Below are 6000 nucleotides of genomic sequence, written 5' to 3'. Positions count from 1 at the left end.
ACTAAAATTCAAATTCAAAATTGAATGTGATATGAAGTTGTTAGAAAAATAAGATTTTAAAATATCATGATTATCATCACAAAGTTGGATATAAATGCAAACTAAAATTCAAATTCAAAATTGAATATGATATGAATTTGTTATAAAGATAAGATTTAAAAATATCATGATTATTTTAAGTTTAAATTCAAGATTCTAGTATATTCTACTATTATTATTTAAATTCAGAATTGTAATTCTTTATCTTTCAATTTTTGTGATATGATTAAAATAATAACTCTTTTCATATTAATGACTTTATTCATTTTGTGCAGCAAGAACTCGTGTAACATGCATTATTAATTAATAAATCTAATATTTTTTATAAAAAAAATCTAAGTTTTTTTTTTTGAAAATTCTAAGTTTATTGTTGAGAAGATATTTTATTTCCAATTCAAATTAAAAAATAATAAAATAACTAATATTTTATCGAATTGGTTAAACAATAATAAGAGTTCGATTAAATTGTTACTACAACTATTACGTACTACTACTATTACTATTACTATTTTTTAATTATTATTATTATTATTATACATTTTTTAAAAATTAAAAGCATTGCTACTGCTACATTTTTTGGTTAAACGTGTACTAATGCTACCACTATTATTATCATCATACATTATTATTATTATTATTATTTAAATTAATATTTTATATTTTATATTTTATTTAATTAAATATATTTTAAATAATATTTGAAAGGGATAAATTTTATGAATAGTAATAGTTAATTTAGAGCTCTTCAATGTTACGTCCCTAATTTTAAGCTAATGGTAATCTTGAAAAAAGTATTAATACTTTTAAATACAAATCTCTAATGTTGTAATTCAAAACTTTTATTACAATATTGTTATTTATTATTTTAAAATTATCAAGTAGCTTGTTCTAATTATTATATTATTACTATTGTTGCTTTATTATTATTATTATTATTATTGTTATTATTATTATTATTATTATTAATAATAATAATAATAATAATAATAATAATAATAATATTGCTACTACTACTATTATTGTTTATTATTATTATTATTATTATTATTATTATTATTTATTATTATTATTATTATTGTTGTTGTTATTATTATAATACTATATCACTACATTTTTTTAAAATTAAAAGTAGTGCTACTACGTGTACTACTATTTTTTTTGTGTGTTTAAACGTGTACTAATACTAATGTTGTTGTTGTTGTTATTATTATTATTATTATTATTATTATTATTTAGGTTAATATATTATTTTTATTTAATATTTGAATATATTTTAAATTATATTTGAAAGGGATAAGCTCATGTTCCTAATTTCAAGCTAATGATAATTTAAAAAGAATTAATATTTTTAAATATAATATCTTATATTTTAATTATAATTTTTATTACAATGTGTATAACCTTGTTTTAAAAACTGCCATGTGGCTTTCTATTATGCTGCCACATGGAATCTTGTCGTGTTTTAGTTTTGCTTTTATATATAGAGAGATTTATCTTAAATAACATTTGAAAAGGATGAGTTTATGAAATTGTAAGAGTTTATTAGAACTCTTCAATTTTACGTTCCTACTTTTATGTAAATGAATTTCTTTATTTTTCTAAAATCTTAATATTATCATATTATCAAATTTAAATATTTAATATTCTTTAATTAAATTTTTTTATTACAATACTATCGAGTTTTGTCCTAAAAACTGGCACATGAATTTCTATTCGTCTATATATAGAGAGAGAGAAGAAAGACTCGAGTTTGTACTATCACAACATTGCATTCTTTTGTCTATTTTATTTTGGGAGGAGTGTGAATTAAATTTGCAAGCATCTAAATATTTCAACTAAAATTATTCAATAAATTTTAAAACAAATAGATTACAACAGAAATTTGAGAAAAGTAAAATTAAATAAGAAATCCAATATTTTAAATTTTAGTGTGTAAATGAATAAACTAACAACAAAGAAAGTGACATTTAAATAAAGCATAAAAAATATGAAGTTGGAAGATTATCAATTCATACATAATTCAAGTAACGAAAATGATTATTATTGTTTTCATATACTTTTTTTTTTGGTCATTGACAATATAATCTATCATGGATAAAAAAATTTATTTGTAGTGCTCATCAAATTTCTCTGAATATGTACTAAGGTTTGTTGTTCATGGTTAATCTAGATGGTTAATTATTGTATTATTATTTATGATTAATATTATATTTATTTTTTTTCGCAAATTTATCAACCACGGATAAAATAGACAATGTTCATCAAATTTCATTGCAGCTTTATATTATATCTGAAATATATCTGATTAAATATTAAATGAAAGATAAAAATTATAATGATAATAATATTTTCTTAAAAAAATAGTAGGTGCATAGTATTAAGGGTGAATATCATTTTCACCACCCAACTTTGATTAAAAAATTAAACTCCCCACTCAACATTGAATAATAATCATACTCTCCCTTTATCTCATGCAATGTCCATTTTATCCTTGTAATTTTAATCCTATATTTATGTAATATCTTTTTACATTATAGGTAAGGAATATATTTTTAACATGGATATTTGTAGCATTTTATTTAAGTTTATTAACTTTATAAGCAAATTAATACTTTTTATAAATTTATCATAAAATTCAATGTTATTTTTTAAGATCGTTATTTTAGTATTATATGTATTAAAGAGTCGTTTGGTGTGAGATATAATTATATTAATTCAGGGATAAAGTTCATGATTATTTATTATGCGTTTAATTAGATGTATTAGGTAGTTTCAAAATTATTTGTCGCACCATTTATACCACAATACGTGTTAGTACAACTTATTTTGTAATAATTAATTCTGGAATAACTTATTTTCAAACAACCCACCCCTAAGTGTGGATATATACATATATATGTATATGCATGTGCGTATATTTTCATGTTTTATCACTCTCTTACTAAATTTATTTCGTATTACTTAACTTTTTTTTTGATATAACACATCCTTAAGAAAATTTTACTTAGTGATATATTTTGCTAAATTAACCTTATTAATGATAATTTGAAACTTTAAATTTGTCTATACTGTTACTTTATATGGTTATTTAATACTAAAGGGTAGAAAAAATATAATACAATTCTCTTGATTTCACTAATTGAGCAGATAAATTAAAACATCTATTTTTAGTATGAGGATCAAGTGATAAGAAACGATATTATCTATTGTCTATATTAGTAAATAAGCTATGATTGTCATTAATAGAGTATTACATTTTTTATAATTTATATAAATAAATATAATCTTTAAAATTTGACCTTATTTTTATTTGAGAAAAACATCTAGTACCCCCGAACTATGACCAAATTTGCTACAATGCACGTCAACTTCACGGGGGTCCTATTACCCCTTAAACTAAAATTTAGCATATTTTTGTCAATCTTTTTGGCTAACGTGATACCTTTTGTAAATCATTTTAGATGGTGTGATACCTTTGATGTGGGCTCCATTTTATATTATAGAGGTGCCATATTAGCACAAAAAAATAATAAAAATAAGCTAAATTTGAGTTCAAGGAATAATAGGACCCCTATGAAGTTGAAGTATGTGATACTAGAGGCTTATCTCTTTCATTTATTGTTTGTATTTTCTGCATTGAAATATGTTTATAAAATTAGTATTACTTATTATTTTCACTTGTAAAATAAATATTATAGTTTTGATTATTATTAATAAAACTAATTTCCTTATTATGCTAATTTACTTCATAAAGATCATCATTAGCTTATATACTTAATTAATATTTCTTACTTTTTTTTTCGTAGAAGATAATGCTTATGTTTTTATGAAAAAATTTTTATATAAATTTTTTTAAAAATGAAAATATGATGATTTTAAAGAAGTTAAAAAATAAGAATAAAAAAATTAATAATAAAGGGTAAAATGAAAATTTTAAAAAGCCAGTTAGGATAAAGAGGGGAGTATGATTATTGTTCAAAGTTGAGGGGGGAGTTTGATTTTTAAGACAAAGTTGGGGAGGAAAAATAATTTTGACCCATAGTATTAATAGTAGCAATAGTAATTAGAAGAGTTTAAATTGGACTCTTTTGAATTTTGTAGCAGGTAATAATGATAATTGAACCCTAATTTTGTGTTGTTGTAGTAGTAGTACTAATATCATCATCATCATCATCATCATCATCATCATCTTCGTCGTCATCATCGTCGTCGTCTTCGTCGTCATCGTCTTCGTCGTCCTCATCATCATCATCATCGTCATCATCGCCGTCGTCATCGTCATCCTCATTATCGTCGTCGTCATTGTTATTGTCGTCGTTGTCGTCATCATCATCATCATCTCATTAATTTTAAACATTTATCTCAATTCAAATATATAAATTATATTACGCAAATATACATCTTATTTAAAAATGATAAGGATAAGAAAAAAATAATAAATTAATCTTATTTTAACAAATTAATATAATATTTTAAATTTGAATTGGAAAGGCTCTAGCTTCTTAGTGTATCTTATATATACTCCTATATTATTAATATTATTGCTGAATTTGTTTACTGCATTCTTTGTATTCTTCATCTATAAAAAATATTTTTGATTTAACATTTTTCTTTTTCTTATATGCGGGAACATTATGATTTTTTCATCTTCATATTCCTCTGTTGACATAAACGAAGAGGAAAAAATCCACAATCATTGATGTTCTCTCTATATATTCTCGCGACTCTTCGCTTTCACTACAAATGGTACTAACACCCAAGAAGATAAGAAGAAAAAACTGATAATGATTGAAACGACGACTTTGATAAATAAGAAATTCATCGGTAACCTGGTTTCGAAATAATAATGTTTCTATTATTTAATTTATGAAGAAGTATTCTTAAGAATTTATTCTTATTATTTTAGTGATAATTTTGTTGCTATTGTTGACTCACAGAAGAGATTATGAAGAATATATAAAAGAGAATAATAGATAACAGTCAAAGTTGGAGTTTTACTGGTGTAGCTGATAAGTTTATGTTTTTTAAAATATGTATTTGATATTATTGTTTCTGTTTTTAATGTTATTCTACTTCATAGTTTTCTGTATTTAATTTAGTTGTATGAAATTCATAATTGTCTGATATTTGTATCTAATATCACATATTTACTTTCCATATCTAATATTACATATTTCATAGTGATAATTGTTTGATACTTTACATAATATCACATATTTCAAAATATGTATTTTATATTATTATTCCTTTTTACATATTTATTTTTTAAGAGGATTATACAACAAATTACATACAAATTTGATTATATTTGGGAGGATTGGGGTGGGGGGAGGGGGGTAGTAGAACTTTTTGTAAAAAAAAAATTATGGGTGAATGGGGTGGTGTGGGGGAAGGGTAGAGATTTTTTCATTTTTTTTTGGTAGGACGGAATTGCATTAAATTAAAAGAAAGAGAGTTATTCCTAGTCAGGACCGCTTACAAAAATGGGGGGACTATGTCCCTGTGAGTTCAAAAGTAATGGAACATTTCTATGAAAGGTAGTTCTAGATATGTCCTCCCATACTTTCCCAGCAGCAAAAGAAGGTGGTGATGCAAAAACTTCTTTTCTTCCATAGCATTCCTGAACAAAACCGTACTTTACTAGAGCATCAATAATCCTGCTCTGCTCTCTGTAGCAGTACTGAATGGCTGGTCCTCCCAGTTTTCTTATCCATGATCTGCAATCAAAAATTAAGTGGTTATATATTAGGTTACCTTTTGATAATATTTGGATTACTTCTTCAGAATCTATATTGATTACAATAGGAGTAAGGTTCTGTTGATAAGCTAATTTTAGTCCTTTTGTAAGGGCCATTAACTTTATATGGTTATTAGAGGCATACATAAAGCTTTGGTATAAACCTAAAATCCAGTCACCTCTATTGTTCCTGATGACCCCTCCAGTACCACCCTTCTCAGGGT

The sequence above is a fragment of the Capsicum annuum genome, chromosome 3 (assembly GCF_002878395.1).
Source record: "Capsicum annuum cultivar UCD-10X-F1 chromosome 3, UCD10Xv1.1, whole genome shotgun sequence".
NCBI classification, from domain to species: Eukaryota; Viridiplantae; Streptophyta; class Magnoliopsida; order Solanales; family Solanaceae; genus Capsicum; species Capsicum annuum.
This window is presented reverse-complemented; position numbering follows the sequence as displayed.